The sequence below is a fragment of the Poeciliopsis prolifica genome, unplaced genomic scaffold (assembly GCF_027474105.1).
Source record: "Poeciliopsis prolifica strain line A6 unplaced genomic scaffold, Auburn_PproV2 SCAFFOLD116, whole genome shotgun sequence".
Classification (NCBI taxonomy): domain Eukaryota; kingdom Metazoa; phylum Chordata; class Actinopteri; order Cyprinodontiformes; family Poeciliidae; genus Poeciliopsis; species Poeciliopsis prolifica.
In genome coordinates, this window is record NW_026562491.1 from 85,001 (window position 1) to 102,722 (window position 17,722).

Sequence of the window (17,722 nt, forward strand, 5' to 3'; positions counted from 1 at the left end):
AGAACCAGAACCAGGAACAGAACCAGAACCAGGAACAGAACCAGAACCAGAACCAGGACAGAACCAGAACCAGAACCAGAACCAGGAACAGAACCAGGAACAGAACCAGTCGGGCTGAACAGGGCCGAGGAGCGTTGGTTCTGATCCGGTTGTTCAGATGGTCGGTTCATCTGGGTTTTAGCTGCAGACAGAGGAAGATCGTCTCGTTCCTGAATGTTGAATTCATCTCAGAGGGTCTGATTTTTCAGGATTTTCCTCGTCTGGCCAAATATGGAGAATGTTTTCATTCTGGGTGGTGATGAAGACGATTCATGTGTTGGGTGGGAGTTAGTGAAGGTTTTCCACCTTTTGCATCAAAACGCTCCGGATTTAGGAGACGCGTCTCCTTTAAACTCAGACCGTCAGTCTGAGGTTCTCCACCATCTTGGAGTCAACATGAACTCTGCTGCTGGACTGACGCAGCGGCTCCAGGCCGTCACACGGCGAGCGCATCAGGGATTCCCGCCTGCAGCCGCTGGGCTGCGTTGGGACGGCTGGGTTGGAGGACCTCCACCTGCCGGGCGGAGGAAACGTTGCCTCATCCGCCTGCATGATGCAGGACCTTCATTTTTAATCTGCTGCTGCTGATGAAAGACAGCAGACATTTGTTCAACTCAGAGACAATCTGTTGGTGAAATGAGCCGGTGGGTCTGGATCGGCCCACAAACGGATTTTATTTTGAAATAAACGAGCAGCAGTCAGGTCTCAGACGCACTGATCAGATATTGATCCATTTCTCAGCTCTGTAGTTTTTATTTCTGTGTCCAGCCCTGCAGGTCTGACCGGAAGCCCCGTCATCTCCGACGTCTCCCTGATCCGCCTGTCGCCCGGCGGCGCCCTGGCGCCCGGCGGCGCCCTGGCGGCGACCGGCGACCCGCCGTTCGGCCCGCCCCACCCGTACGTGTCGCCCCACGTGGAGCAGTACCTGCGGCAGGTGCACGGCAGCCCCACCCTGTCCATGATCTCAGCGGCCAGAGGCCTCAGCCCAGCAGACCGTGAGTCAGACCAGTACCAGCTCTCAGGGTAACCAGTTGGGCTTACTGGTGGTCCGTCAGAAAGCCAACCAGTTGGACTTGTTTTCCTGGGAGCTGATTGGCTGTTAGCCCCAGTGCTAGCGCTAACACGCCAACATTTTAAACATGAAACATCTTCTGTTCAAGTTTTCTGTACTTTAAACTTAACTTCTTAATAAATATAAAAACAGATTTTTTAGGCTTTTTCCAGGTTATTAATGACTGTTAAAAGCTTTTCCAGGTGTTTCCAGGCTCTCTGTGATGTTTCCCCTCCCGTCTTGTTTCTCAGTGGCTCATGAACATGTGAAGGAGCGCGGCGGCCTGTTTGGCCTTCCTCCTCCTCCTCCTCCTCCAGCAGGGCCCGGCGCGGCAGAGTACTACCAGCTGATGGCCAGCCACCGCGGCCCCTACAGCGAGCTGCTGCTGCCGGGGCCCGGGGCCCCGCTGGCGCCGCTGGCGCCGCTGGCCGACTACCTCTCTCCTGTTGACGGTGAGTTGATGGACGCCTCTCTGCGTTTCTCTGTAAACACGGCGCAGCGGCGGCGCAGCGGCGGCGCAGCGGCGGTGCAGCGGCGGCGACGGCGGCGCAGTCGCCGATGAACTCCAGACCATTTCCTCTGAGACAAAGAGCAGCTGCCAGATGAAAGCAGCCAGCCGCACTCTGGAGATCAGGCAGCTGCCAAAAGCATGTTAGAAATAAGAATGTCTTTCTAGAGCTATTTTTACGGTTTTCACAACATGTCAACTGTGTCATCAACATTCCTCTGAAGGTCAACATCAGGAAACACCTGGAAGTTTGTTAGGAAGGGAGCCTAGAATGGCTCCCTGAGGAACTCCAGATTAAATTCACTGAGAACATGAGAAGATAGCAGGTACAACACAACGCTTCGGTCCTTTAAATGAACCAGAAGGTTGAACCTCCAATATTTCCTTTTCAACGTCAGGCAGTAAACAGTTCAGACTTATCTAAGAAACTATAAATATTTACTGGTTTCCCACCAAAATCAAAAGTCATTTTTCTTTCTGTGAAATGCAGAAGCTCATCTGTTCCTCCAGAGAAAGTTCAGGTAGAGAGAGTCAGTCATCTTCAGAACGAACATCTGAACTTCCTGTTTCCACTAAAACAAAAACACATCCATGGAGTCTGAGCCTCTCCGTCCGGCGTCCCGACGGCGGCGCTGATAAATGACCATCCAGCCCTCCCATTGGTCCATTCATCAGAGGAAGGGGACATTAATAAACGTCCCCAGAGGTGAGAGAGTGAACGCGGATGGACAGCAGCTGGTGTGAACCTGTACCAGCCGTCCACCGCCGCCAGCCGCCGCCACCAGCCATCAGCCGCCTAAATGAGCCATTAGAGTCCCACGACGACGCGCCGCCGTGATGAAGCTGAGAGACCCTGGAGACGGCGGCGTCCCTGGAGACGGCGGCGTCCTCGCCTCCGTTTGGTTCCATCATCAGTTAAACTCCATGTGATGAAGCAACATGATTATTTTGTTGCGCAACACTTTCACTTCCATCAATGAGTTGCTGACGAATGCTAAATGCTATTAGCATTTTTTCCCTTCAGTCCGGCATGATGGATAAAGGTCACGACCTCTTCTGTTCACTTTATTATCTTATTAAGTGAATATAACTTCAGAGTTAGAAGAGGCCTGATGGATTCACCCCTAGTTCTTTATTTATGCAGGAAATCTTCTGAAGTGGCTGAACTACAGAGAGGATTCAAATTCCTTCATTTTTTCAGGAAAAACAAATAAGCAGATGAAGTTCAGGAGGCCTTCAGGCTCCAAAGTCACCAGAAAGTCGCTGTTTTTGGATGCATTTCTCTAAACTCACTGATAAAGTCCAGCAGGCCTCCTCACTGTTTCCGTTTAAATTAACATTTTAGAGCTGAAATCGATCAGATTGCTCTGAATACATCTCCATGCAGAACCAGATCAATTCTCAGTAAATTGCCCTCATTTAACATGGTGAAGTCCAACCAGGCCGCTTGATGTTTATCTGAAGTGATTAGGGATCATTGTGCACAGATTGATTAGTTATGCCTGAATCTTAATGGGCTCAGCACACATTGCTTCATTTCACTAAAGTTCTCTCCATCAAAGATTTGTTGATAAATACTATTTGATCAAAGTGGCCTCTTTTCAAAGCAAACATTTGATTCATTGGTTCCTTTATGCATATTTCACCAACACATTAAGTCTACTAGCAAATCATCTTATCATCAGCATAACGCCACAAGGACCAACGATTATTCCATTAATCAAACATCCTGGGTATTAATGAGCTTCTCTAGCCGCTTAGCTCAGGTTCTATTAGCTTAGTCTGAGCTAGCTGAGCTACGTTTAGCAGAACTGATTTTATTAGTTTTGCTAAACGCTGGGCTGGTTTAAATGAGATCGAGAGTCAAATTATGTCTGATAACCTTCCACTGTTCAGCTACTCTGTCAATTTTCTTTTTGTAATGGAATAATGTCAGAACGTTTTAATGACGTTAAAATGTCGTCAAGCTAACTGTTCCACACGACGCCTTAGAAAGTTATGCTAAAGAAAACATGACATACTGCAGTCAGATGGTCTGCAGCTGGGAGGAAAGCTGCAGAAACATTTTCAGATTTCAGCTGAAATAAAGTGTGAGATGATGAGAGACTCAAAGGGAAGAACCAGAGTGATCTCAGGGACTTTGATTAAAAATTTACCAGATTTCATTGATTTATACCTGAAGAAACTACAGAGTACGACAAAAGGAAAGAATCTGGGTAGCATGAATGATGTCAAAGGTCACCAGCTTTCATCAAACGGCTGAATCTGTTCAGCCATAAGTTGTCCACTTCCTCTCACTCCAACCTCCTACCTTTGTGTCCAGTGTCCCGGTTCTCCAGCCCCAGGCTGACGCCCAGACTCAGCAGGAAGAGGGCGCTGTCCATCTCGCCACTGTCCGACGCCAGCATCGACCTCCAGACCATGATCAGGACTTCGCCCAACTCCTTGGTGGCGTACATCAACAACTCGCGGTCCAGTTCGGCCGCCAGCAGCTCCTACGGCCACCTGTCGGTCGGGGGACTGAGGTACCTGCAGAGCAGAGACAGAAAACTGCTTCAGTATTCACTTCTTGTAGTCTAGCTTCAGATTTTGATTCCTCACGTTATTCTACTGATCAAAACTTCTTCACCCTGATGTTTCCATGTTTATCTTCATCATTCCTTTGTTTTATCCCCTGATATCAACCTTTAATATTTCTCAAGCCTTTCTTATTTCCATCAGCTTACTGACGGGATGTTTCTGTACTGCTGTTGACTCAAATTCCTCGTAAAGCCGATGAATATGAGGTTTTTCCTCCGTATGCCGCAGCCCGTCGTTTCCCTTCCCTCACCCCATCAACTCCATGGCCTACCAGCAGCTCCTGTCCAGCAGCTCCTGTCCCAGCAGCTCCTGTCCCAGCAGCGCGGCCTCAGCCCCTTCGGTCACAACCCGCCCCTCGTCCACCCTCCACCCACCTTCTCCAGTCGCCAGCCGGGCCTCGGCCTCTCCTCCCTGCCCACCTCCACCCTCAACAGCCGTGTCATCCAAGGTAAGAGCCGTTTTCCATGAAATGGAGACAATGCTCTCCGTTTGGACTTGAAGGCATGTTGGTGTAATTTAGGATAAACCTCTGTGATTGCCGCCCCGTCCTCCAGCGACGTCATGCTGCAAACTCCTAGAACAACCGTTTATCCAAGCCTTGGATCTTGCAGCTCCTGTTACCAAATGTTTGTTCTCACTGCTGATTCTGTTTGTCATTGTCTCTTTTGATGTCCGGCCCACGCTCTGTCTCTGTGTTATGGTTTTGTGGCTGAAGAAATAAAAAAATCACCCACCCACCCACCTTGGAGGCAAAGTCTCAGTGGGGGAGACCCAAGCCTCCTGCGCCCACGCGGCTGGTTTTCATATTCTAACCTCTGATTCAGGCTGTAACGATGTGAGGGGAGGAGGGACTGAAGGTACAATCAGGTTTTCACAGAGGCAATGTCAGGATATGTCACTTTTAGAGCCTCTCTGCTCCCATTCTCCGTCCCAGGCGTCTAAAGCTAAGGAGTAAAACTTTACTTGGCGTTACAATTCATGAGTTTAAGAGTCAAGTGGTCAAAAGTATGTAGAATATGTTTGGGCCAGTTGAATATGACAAAACCAGAAGGACCTTGTGTGACCTTCTGCTGGTGGAGATCAGCTTCCTGTCCATCTGTCCTGCCTGGACAGAGCAGGATGAAGGTTTCCCTGGCAGGAACAAAGCGACGCTCGGTCCGAGTTCCTTATACTGTCGGCTTCAGGTCGATGCAGACAAACATTAAGTCAGCTGCTCCATTAGCTTCAGGCTACAGACCACTGAACGCTCCAAAAGCCATGATCAGAAACTGAGCCCAACGTCACTGAGGCTGACTGGAGCCTGGGAACCCAGAGGCATTTGCCTTTGGCCCATCAGATCCTCTCCATTTGCAGGCCATTCCTGGTTTTGGGAACGCCGTATGGGTGAAACAAGCCGAGCATTGGATACAATCAATGTGATCGGATTCACTCATGAGTGAAGGCAGTACTAGAAAACTCCTGGAATAACATCTCAACCCTTTTCAGCCCATAATGAGACGTTCGTAGATGTTGAACTGAAAATCGATCATCTGGTGTGGTCTTCTGCTAGTCATTGATCAGGTTCTCATTCGGTCTGCTCTTTCCTTCACTCTGTTCTCAGAACCACGGAGGAGACGCCGCCGTCAGCAGCTCGGTGGATCCATCAACAAACGGTCCAAAGTGAAGGCGGAGTTGGACGGCCTGAAGCCGGGATCTCCTCTGTCACCGGTACGATGGGGCAGCGGCTCCCCCTGACTGGCCCTGTGGGGGACTGTAGGCATCCTGAAGGTTCCCGTGTACTCAGGCGTACTGCGTGTTTTCTGCCAATCACATGGGTCTCATGGTGAAGTGTCTCTATTCCTAGTGCAGCAAAGCCTGCATCGGCACAATGTCGGTACAATGTATCCATGTCCAGATTGCCTACATTTCCCATGACAGACCGTTGTGTTTCCCACAGTTCTAAAGGACAATGTAAAGTTTGAGCTGGTTGGGTTCCTGGCCCTGTTTTTCTCCATCAGAGCAGCTGCTGCACTCAGTGAGCGCGGCGCAGAGAGTCGCAGTCCCTGTGCACTGACAACCTCATCAGCTCGGCGTCACATGATGCAACTGTTTTCATGTCATCACTGTCTTCCGCTGTGCGACTCCAAGCGACAGAAAGTGTGGAAATGTCCATCCAGTCTGAAGTGTGTCGGGGCCTCAGCGGTGTCCATAGGACGGGTTTGTACCAGAAATTAGGGGACGAGAGGAGGACTGTGGAACATTTGATAAAGAGCGACTTGATAAGCGGCGGATGCCGTTGAGACGGCCTGTGATCCTCCAGAACTGTGGCATCCGGGCCCCCGGGAGCCGCAGCCTCTGGTGACCTCCATGTAAAACTGATAAAGAAAAACTCCACATGATAACAGCTTTGCATCCATTTGTCTGCCCCCCGCCGCCTGGCCACTGTAAACTGTGCCAGAGCACTTCATTTTCATGAAATATTGGCCCGGCTTTATTGTCATCTGAGGAGCCTTTTTCTTCTTCTTTTGACAAATTTGCAGCTGCTCTCCAGTCGCGAGGCAGCTTTGGTTGTGATGCATGGGGACGGCGAGGAGCGCAGTCGTCTTGGGGCCACCAGGATTGATGAAGAGAGAGAGTGTGTGTGTGTGTGTTGTGTGTGTGTCTGCGTGGGTGTGTGTGTTCTGTGTCTCTGTGTGTGTGTGTGTTCTGTGTCTCTGTGTTGTGTGTGTGTGTGTCTCTGTGTGTGTGTGTGTGTGTGTGTGTGTGTGTCTCTGTGTGTGTGTGTGTGTGTGTGTGTGTGTGTGTGTGTCTCTGTGTGTGTCTGTCTCTGTGTGTGTGTGTGTCTCTGTGTGTGTGTGTCTCTGTGTGTGTGTATGTGTGTAGGTGTGTGTGTGTGTCTCTGTGTGTGTGTGTGTGTGTGTCTGTGTGTGTGTGTGTGTGTGTCTCTGTGTGTCTGTCTCTGTGTGTCTGTGTGTGTGTGTGTGTGTCTCTGTGTGTGTCTGTCTCTGTGTGTCTGTGTGTGTGTATGTGTGTAGGTGTGTGTGTGTGTCTCTGTGTGTGTGTGTGTGTCTCTGTGTGTCTGTCTCTGTGTGTGTGTGTCTCTGTGTGTGTGTGTGTCTCTCTGTGTGTGTGTGTGTGTGTGTGTGTGTGTGTGTGTGTGTGTAGGTGTGTGTGTGTCTCTCTCTCTGTGTGTGTGTGTGTGTCTCTGTGTGTGTGTGTGTGTGTCTCTGTGTGTGTCTGTCTCTGTGTGTCTGTGTGTGTGTATGTGTGTAGTGTGTGTGTGTGTCTCTGTGTGTGTGTGTGTGTCTCTGTGTGTCTGTCTCTGTGTGTGTGTGTGTGTCTCTGTGTGTGTGTGTGTCTCTCTGTGTGTGTGTGTGTGTGTGTGTGTGTGTGTGTAGGTGTGTGTGTGTCTCTCTCTCTGTGTGTGTGTGTGTGTGTCTCTGTGTGTGTGTATGTGTGTAGGTGTGTGTGTGTCTCTGTGTGTGTGTGTGTGTGTGTCTGTGTGTGTGTGTGTGTGTGTCTCTGTGTGTGTCTGTCTCTGTGTGTCTGTGTGTGTGTGTGTGTGTCTCTGTGTGTGTCTGTCTCTGTGTCTGTGTGTGTGTATGTGTGTAGGTGTGTGTGTGTGTCTCTGTGTGTGTGTGTGTGTCTCTGTGTGTGTCTGTCTCTGTGTGTGTGTGTGTCTCTGTGTGTGTGTGTCTCTCTGTGTGTGTGTGTGTGTGTGTGTGTGTGTGTGTGTGTAGGGTGTGTGTGTCTCTCTCTGTGTGTGTGTGTGTGTGTGTGTGTGTGGGTGTGTGTGTGTGTGTGGGTGTGTGTGTGTGTCTCTCTGTGTGTGTGTGTGTGTAGTGTGTGTGTGTGTGTGTGTGTGTGTGTGTGTAGGTGTGTGTGTGTGTGTAGGTGTGTGTGTGTGTGTGTGTGTGTGTGTGTGTGTGTGTGTGTGTGTGCAGAAAGAAGCATGCTGCCGTCAGCACATTGTGTTTTGGTGTGTAGCTACGGCTCTTTGTGTCGGTGGAGACGTACGGGAAGCCGAAGGGGTCACACCGTCCCACCACCAGAATTCAGAAACCAAGGAGAGAAAATTTAAACAACTTTTCCAGCTGGAAAATAATTTCATAAATAATGTTTGACGCCCATTTTAGAGTGAAAACATATCTGGACTCTATTTTAAAGAAACACTGAAAACAATTGAAGAACTGAGAAGATTTTTTATTCAGCATTTTAATATATTTGGAAATTATTTTACTACAAAAAGAAGATGTGCAGAAAATGTCACTACGACACTTTTAATAAAGAAAAAATTAAGTGGCTTTCTATTTAAATTTTTTTAAATCATGAGAAATGTCACTACAACAATACAAGTTAAAAAATGCCTTAAATAAAAACATTTTACTTTTCTTTTTTTTTAATTGTGAAACTCCTGAAAGGTTCATTTTTATGAACAACTCGTTTTATTCTGGAGTTTTATTCAGTTTTTTTTTTTACCTATTTAAAACCTGAGATCTGCTCTAAACAGCTGAGATTCCTCTGCTCACCTCAAAACTCTCAGCTTCATTTCTTTTGTTGAAACGTTTGCAGCAAAGTGTCCTGCAGCCTGTTTTCATCTTGCTGACTTGCAGAAACTCTGTAATGTTGCTAAATTATAACGAGTCCTAAACAAACGTCTCGTGTGTTAGTTTGCGGTGAACGAAATCCAAACACGTTGGATTCCTGCCTCTTTAACTTTCTGCAGCATCATGGAGACGTTTCCAGATGAATCTGTAATTAACCGGCTCTGGATGCTAAATGAAATGCGAGGAAACGCTTGATTTTCTGTTTAATGTTTAAAACCTGGACTCTGCAGAACCCGTACAGCGGCGCTCGGGACCTGAAGGAGGACGCGGAGCGGGACGAGTGCAAGCAGGAGGCCGAGGCCGTTTACGAGACCGACTGCCACTGGGACGGCTGCAGCCAGGAGTACGACACGCAGGAGCAGCTGGTGCATGTACGTACCACACAAAGCGCTCACGTTTCAGTGGAGGAGCTGCAGGACACGCCCTCCCGGCTCCCGTCGCGGCGAGCCGCTCGGGAAAAAGCTCTGCAGCAAAGCTCTGCAGCATTCCTGGCCTCCAGTCAGGCAGAGACAGATTACGGCTGCAGTCATTCACTAACCAGACCAGAATCCACAGGCGACACTTTTCTGTACGAAGCTCTTCAGCTTCACCGTTTCAGCTCAAACAAACACTTTATTCTGTCGTCGCTCTGCTTCCCACGTCTATAAACATCAGTTCCTGATTAAAGACTGAAGATCTGCTCCGCGTTAGAGCATCAGAGCTCTAGTTCGTCATGACTTCACCGCCTGATCTGCTCAGTCTGACCTGAGATCAGACGGGAAGCGTCTGATCATTTCAGCTCAACTCAAATCTACAGTTTCAAACAAAAGTTCCCACATTTAAAGCTTAAAGGCACAATAATGAGATCATTCCTGCTTATTTCAGTTTTGTCTCCTGGCTTCAGGTGATTCATTCCCTCGGTACCTGCAGGTGGTTTTGGCTCCGCCTCCTGCTCTGATTGGTCCAAAGTGAAGCAGCAGCTGGTTGTTTTGAGAGGAAACAGGAAATACTTTCAGATTGACCTGGATTCAAACGCAGCATCTATCTTATTGCTGCAGATTCCTTCAGCACTGATTGAAGTGAGAAATAAAACGTCATATTTTCCTCCTCGCTGTCAGATCGGGTCTCTGGTTCCCAAAGATTTGAGCATCAGGACTCATTAGCAGCATGCGCCGCAGCGTGTGCCGCAGCGTGTGCCGCAGCGTGCGCCGCGGCGCTCCGGAGGGACTCGCTCTGATAAGATTGATCTCTCCAGAAACACGCAGGCTGACGGTCCAGAGCGGACCCCTCTGCACAACGGCCTCATGTCTTCCTGCTCTGTGTCCCCAGCATCAATAACGACCACATCCACGGCGAGAAGAAGGAGTTCGTGTGCCGCTGGGACGACTGTTCGCGGGAGCAGAAGCCCTTCAAAGCGCAGTACATGCTGGTGGTTCACATGAGGAGACACACGGGGGAGAAACCACACAAATGCACGGTGGGTAACGGATCGCTCCGCCGGGCCCCCAAACAGCCCCGGGGCAGCAGGGGCCTGAACAACACCAAGCATTCACTGCAGCCGAGCAGACAGAGGATCACCCAGGATCCTGATCCCTCACATCATCACATCACATTATTAACATGGAGGCTTTCTGAATACGCTGCTAGCCATCAGGTCCTCCTCTGAAAACAGGAGCAAAGGTCAGGATTATTCTGTCCCTCATGAAATCACACCTTGCTGCAGTTTCTAACTTTCTAAAAATGTTTCTGCTAAAACTGTCAGCATGTTGGATACCCAGATCCATCTTCCTGAGCAGCTACTGCTGTCTGAAAAAACACACCCAAATCAGAGCCGGGAGGCGGGGCTCAGCGCTGCCAACCATCCTCATGTACTCCCTGCTAAATGTTTTAATGGTGGACAAACCAGTTACCATAACAGGAAAACTGTTTATCTGCCATCATCTGTGGCTATGCTAACTAGCCTTAGCATTCAGGACAGACTGCTAGCGGCAGCATACCAGAGACCAAAGTGGTGATTAACAGCATTAAGCCCCGCCTCCTGGCTCTGACTGCTTGTTTCTAGTTCGCACTGGGAGACAGTAGAGGAAATCGATCCTCCGTCTCCAAACAGCTTCGACAAATATGGAAAAAACGATTTTTAAAATGAAACTTAAAATGGACTGATTTGAACTTTTAGAAGCAAAACAAGCATGAACAGTTTCACTCGTTTCCACAGAAACATCAAATGTTTTTCATCAGAGGGAGGATAATAATTCTGACATTATTATCAGAATTGCTGCTTATTTAAAAGTTTAGGCTCCACATGTGTCGTAGTATGACTGAATACATCCAGAGGAAGAAACCTTACAGCCAATCAGCACCAAGAAACCTTGCAGCGAGTTCACAAACATTAGCAAAATAAAACAGCATCACTGTGTGGAACATTTGGAGCAACAGAGACAGGAATGTTCAGAGTAATGCTTCAGGTCTAAAATCCAGAGTCACTCTGAGGATCAGACTGTCTGAAACGCCTCGTCAGTCAGTCCAGGAGTTTTACTGAGGAACAAACAGATTCACTCATAAATGTTGAGCAGGAGCCAATCTGGTGGTTTTATTTCCTGTGTTTCTGAATCTGATCCAATCTACAAGAAGAAAAACAGAGAAACTTACGAGCAGAGACGAATCTGGGCTCAGAATGATTGTAAATAAAGGCTGAATCTCCCTCAGATATTCTGGAAAACAGAATATTTAACTGTTCTGCTGGAGAATAATGTAAATAATTGAAAAGGTAGTTGTCTGACAAAAAGGAGGATGTTGGTGAACAAACTGGTGAGCGGTTTGATCTGCGATGTTTCCTCTCAGCTCCTCCATGTTTTCAGAGGAAAACAGAAAGTCAACAACAATCAGACAAGCCAAGGTTTTTCCTGTCATGAATTTTCTCCCCTCTGCAGTTCGAGGGCTGCGCCAAGGCTACTCCCGCCTGGAGAACCTGAAGACCCATCTGCGCTCTCACACCGGGGAGAAACCCTACGTCTGCGAGCACGAAGGCTGCAACAAGGCCTTCTCCAACGCCTCGGACCGGGCCAAGCACCAGAACCGGACGCACTCCAACGAGGTGCAGAGGCTCAGACTTCACAGAATGCATTATGGGTCTGATCACACGGCTGGATGTGCGAACCGATTGAAGTGTTTAAAAACTGACAGGAATTCATTTGTGAAGACTTGGAGGCTCGGATCAGAACCGCTGCAGCAAAAACACTGACTCAGTTTCTTTAAATCATCGACTGAGATCAGATTATTGATCTGAAATACTGATCAGATCATTACAGCAGTACACATGCTGGCACTGAGCCTTAAAAGCTACAAAATGCAACCATTGAAATAAATGACTTATTTTACAGATTTGATGTAAAACAGATGAGTCTGTTCATCTGACTCCTCTCTGAGCTGCTATCGCTATCTGGAAGAAAAAACACAACTAACCACCAAAAACATCCAATCAGAGCCAAGAGAAGCAGCTTAGTGCTGCCAATCATCCTGGTGAATTCGCTGCTAAATGTGCTAATGGCAGAGAAACTAATTACTGTTACAGGAAAACTGATTATTCACCAGATCAGTGGCTAATCTAACGAGACTTAGCATTCATGAAAGGCTATGCTAGCTGCAGCGTAGCAGAGCACATACAGACGCATGATTGACAGCGCTAAGACCCGCCTCCTGCCTCTGATTGGTTGTTTCTAATAGCAGTGGGAGAAGGCAGATCATTTCACAGATTCAAGGTAAAACAATATGTTTTGTTTCAGTTATAATCTGTAGCTTTAATGCTACCTTAGACTCAACTGGCTGTACTTGAAGAACTTAGTCTCTCGTTTTCATCCTTTATTAACTACTTTAAATAATTCACGGAGCTTTCTGGACTGTTGGATAACTCGGATCAGTTGGAATGTAGATATGACTTAATTTAAAATGATTTACTTTTAAAATCGCCTCAAGATAATATCCGTTGTGAACTGTATGAATAAACTGAATATAACTTGTTCCAATAGAAACCGTACGTGTAAAATCCCGGGCTGCACCAAGCGCTACACGGACCCCAGCTCTCTCAGGAAGCACGTGAAGACAGTCCACGGCCCGGAGGCCCACGTCACCAAGCGGCAGCGCAGCGACCTGCCGCCCAGACCAACCAGGGAGAACGGCGAGAACGAGAGAGCCAGCAGGATACACAGGGAGCCGTCACAGAACAGCTCCCCCAGAGTCCCGGAGGAGTTCCTGCACATGAAATCCATCAAGACAGAAAACCCTGTGGTGAGAACGACACACAAACTCTGTCTTAATGCCAGCGCTGTGCACAGTGAACCATCTAAAGCAAAATGCTTGATGCTTTCCATGTCTTTCTGCTTTTACTCTTCCCTAACGGACAGACTTTACTAAGGTGAGCTGACCTTAGATTACGTCACCATTTCACCTCATACTTCAAGGACATCTAGCATTTTATCTCCGATTTCTAACCAGGAGCTCAGGTCGTTCTCTGAGCCGTGATGGAAACCCAGGAGCTTCTTTCCTCCACTGACATTCTCAAAGCATTTCTAGAACTGAAGGCAGACCCTCCAGAAGGTTCTGGTTCCTCCTGGAGGTTCCTCCTGGAGGTTCCACCTGGAGGTTCCACCTGGAGGTTCCTCCTAGAGGTTCCACCTAGAGGTTCCTCCTGGAGGTTTCACCTGGAGGTTCCACCTGGAGGTTCCTCCTGGAGGTTCCTCCTGGAGGTTCCACCTGGAGGTTCCTCCTGGAGGTTCCTCCTGGAGGTTCCACCTGGAGGTTCCTCCTGGAGGTTCCACCTGGAGGTTCCTCCTGGAGGTTTCACCTGGAGGTTCCACCTGGAGGTTCCTCCTGGAGGTTCCACCTGGAGGTTCCTCCTGGAGGTCCTCCTGGAGGTTCCACCTGGAGGTTCCTCCTGGAGGTTCCACCTGGAGGTTCCTCCTGGAGGTTCACCATTCTGTTTGTGCTCCGTTGATCCCGGCAGCAGTGATGTCATCGGCGATCAGCGGCCTCTGGGCGACTCGCATGGAGGGTCCAGAATGATGACCACAGCTTTAGCGTACACAGATCTAGAACCAGCCATCCATCCCGTGCTCCATCCTACCGTCGCTCATCAGCAAGACAGGAAGGTTCACCTTTTCTCAGACTTAGAAGATCCTCATTCATTACGTTCATGGAAAACCTGTATTCACATATCAGGTGTTGATGACCAACTCTATTCATCAGCTTCATATGATTGTTCATGCACTGAGTGATGCAACCGCAGTAAAGCGAGCCGCACGCGCAGAAGAAGAAGAACGTAAAGGTCATAGGTTATGATCATATGTAGAGGAGGGAATAAAACGCTGCAGATATATTTCCAGGCCTGAACGACTCCAGGAGGCCAGAAGTGAAGGTTTGACTTCTGAAAAGCCTTTTCCCAGCCATCTCCATTCTGGGATGTTAAATCAGGAGCAACTGCAGGTTGGATAGCAGAATGAGGAAATAATATGTAGAAAAAGGAAAAGATGAAAATAAAAGCTTGTTTTGTTTGAGGCCTTTAATCTGAACTGATCAGAGTTTCTGTTTCACTCAGAAATTCTATTTAAATGAAGCTTTTTCCTTTTTTAATGAGGTTTTCATGTGTTTTAGGGCAGCAGGGGGCATGTTCACTAATTTACACAACACTGCATTGCCTTTGTGTATTTTTGATATCATATTTATTATTTTTGCTTTATTAGTGTTCCTCAGAACGTCTTGGCTTTGCATCAGGACCCATGTGGGTCCGCTTGCTGTTTGGTGGAAGTGGAGAAATGAAGGCGCTGTGTTGAGGCAGTGAACCAGAGGCAGTGAAAGCTGCAGCAGAACCTCCAGCTGCATGCTGCAGTGTTTGGTTGAACCATCTCATGATGGTCGCTGCTCCACTCAGCCTTTCATCCTGCACATTTGAAATTCACAGACAGACTCAGAGAGCCTGTAATCTGTGGAGCCCCTCCCCTCCCTACCCCAGAAAACACTCATTATTTACAATTAAGGCGGGGGAGGATAAAAGGCCGCTCAACATGCCGGTTCCCTACTGTTCCACTTTGTTTGGCAGAAAGAAAACAGTTTTTAGGACAAGATGTTTCTGTGTATCCCAGCCTCTCTAATGCGTAGCTCCGGTCTCTCCTAGATGCATCAGTCCAGTCCTGGCGGTCAGTCATCATGTAGCAGCGAGCCGTCACCACTTGGCACCAACAATGACAGTGGAGTAGAAACAGCGGCACAGCGGGGGGAGCCTGGGGGACCTGAGCGCGCTGGACGACCTGCCGTTCCTGGACGACCTGCCGTTCCTGGACTCTGTGGATTTCTCTGGCGGGGTCGCAGCGGTCGGCCTCCATCTCAGAAAGCAGCTGAGCAGCAGCCAGTGCCTGGAGAACCTCAAGAAGGAGAAGCTGAAGGCGGTACGGGACTCGTGTCGGGGGCCAACAACCCAACACCCCCTGCTCACCCAGGGACCACGCTGCCGCCTATACCGACAAGCGGTGAGTCTGGATCATGCCAGGAATGATCAGGAGAAAATGTCAGACTTTTAAACACAAGAAGCCAAAATAATCCAAATTCAAAGTTCTAGATTTGCTGAGACTGTGCATCATGGGTAATGTTTCTGTTTGCTCTCAGGGTCCCTCCTGGAAAATTCAAGTGTGTGGAGATCCAGCCTCCTTCCCCGGCCCTGGCAAAACGACTCTGCTGGGAAACCTTCCTGAGCGCCGAGACAGCGCTTCCAGCACCTTCAGCTCGGTCTACACGCTCAGCCGCCGCTCCTCAGGCATCTCCCCTGGTTTCTCCACTCGGCGCTCGAGCCAAACTTCACAGTTTGCTGCCAACCGCCTGACGAACATCAGCTCAGCGGACTCCTACGACCCCATCTCTGCTGATATTTCTCGGCGCTCCAGTCAGGCCAGTCAGTTTGGGGGGAATAATAGTGGGCCTGGGCTTGCCAGCCCTCTCACCTTGACCCCAGCCCAGCACTACCAACTGAAGGCAAAGTATGCTGCTGCAACTGGTGGTGCACCTCCAACACCTCTTCCACACCCAGACCAATCATGTCTGAAGGATTTCAACGAGTACTCATCCAAAAACAGGCTCCGATCCTTACAGTTCAGCCAGGAACGGAGCTTGATGCCCCATGAAGTTCCTTCCAACATTCCCCGTCGAGCCAGTGACCCTGTGAGACCTTTACGTCCTCAGCCAGCCTCCTCTGCATCGGTTCAACAGCATGGTCTCACTCAACCGAAGAGTCTCCTTGCAGCCTCATCCCCCTCCTGAAAAGGCTCACAGTCACTTATCCCAGCAACCGCATGTTGGTCCCCATGGTTCCCTCACAGCCTACAACCAGCAAGCATTTCGGAGTTCATCACCATGCAGACAAGAAGGTGCAATGGGAATCCCTCAGGTCCAGGAGATTTCCACGGAGCTGGCGGCAGCCAGCAGCCGCTGCTCCACCAGAGACGGCTGGATGGGCGAACAAGAGTCCACTGATGAGTCCATCCTCACCACACGGCGGAGCTGCAAGAGGACAGTGGACCATGGACACCTCCCAGCAGTATTCCAGGCTGGATCCACGTGGGAATCTGACTGTCATCCAACAGAACCAGAACGCTGGGTCTTTCAGTGGGACCTCCCACCAGCAGGTAGTCCAACACTTCAACAACAGAGGCAAGCAGCCTGGACAGCACCGTTTCCAGCAACCCTCAAACCTCAATGAAGCTTCTAGCCCTCAGTACAGGCTCAGTCAAAGTTCCTATGACAGGAACGGCAACGCTCCACCCTGTGGGAACATCCTGCCAGCTGACATGGACTTTGGTCAACTTCAGGCAGCACACATAAAAACTGAGAGTTGTGATTCATTCACCATGACTTTAGACCAGCAGAACTGTAACATGACTGGTTTCCGGACCAGGAATCAGAACCCTCCCCAGCTGAGACCACCAACAGAACCCAACTCTCCAAAAGCCTCAAAAAACCGAAGGTGTTGCAGCCACCAGACGAATCCCAGCTCTCCTTCAGCAGAGTTTCTGAACTCCCTTACATCTCTGAGGACAACGCTCTGTTCTACACGGGCCAGATCCGAGTCCTGGAGCCCAACGGGAACCTGGACTGTCACGTTTCCCTCCTGCTGAGCTCTCCTTCAGCTGCTCCAACCGACAACCAGGGGAGCAGGACTGCAGCTGAGCACCCTCAGATAGACTTTGATAGCATGCTGGACGACGGGGATCACTCCAGCCTCATGTCAGGAACCCTGAGTCCAGGACTTGTCCAGAGTTTCCCAGAGTTCGTCTCGCCTCACCACGCCGCGCAGCTCGGTGGCGCTGCCCTCGGTCCCGACGGGAACCGGGAACATGGCCGTGGGGGACATGAGCTCGCTGTTGAGCGCCCTAGCTGAGGAGAAACAAGTTCCTTCACCTGATTAGCTGACAGTCTGGACATCAAACTGTGGACTAAAAACTGTGCTTTGTATTCATCCGTCTCCCATGTGTCCTTGTTCATCCAGCTGTAAATATTTTCTACTTTTCACCAAAAGCCATACTTCTGTTCTTGCCTTAGGATGTGAATATGATGTAACAATGAACAGAGGTGATCCTACTGAAGTGCCTGCTGGTGGAAATATGAGCCTGGACTGCAAGACGACGGGTTCAGAGATCAGCGATGATGTTCCTGAATCAGTTTCTGACAGGTTGACTGTGACCAACCTGCGTCTGGAAGCAGGAGCAGCAGAGGACTTGACCGGGACATAAATCCATCATTAGACTGCAGCTCTTCCTGTTCTACATTCTTCCTGCTTTTCTGTGTAAATACAATTTGTACATTTTTAATAAACAAGAATTATGGATTTTTTAATTGTCTTTCTGGCTCTTTCCTTTACATTCACGACTTCAGGGCAATGAATCAAGTCCAGCCTCTTCCAGAATAAAATGCTTGTGCCCGACAGGCTGCACAACAGGA

The 17,722-nt window shown here is 49.1% G+C and overlaps 1 pseudogene; it reads left to right on the plus strand.

Moving 5' to 3' along the window:
- The window catches only part of LOC129354675 (zinc finger protein GLI2-like), a 65,035-nt pseudogene extending 47,841 nt beyond the window's left edge, over positions 1 to 17,194 (plus strand).
- The last annotated feature ends 528 nt before the right edge of the window (positions 17,195 to 17,722 follow it).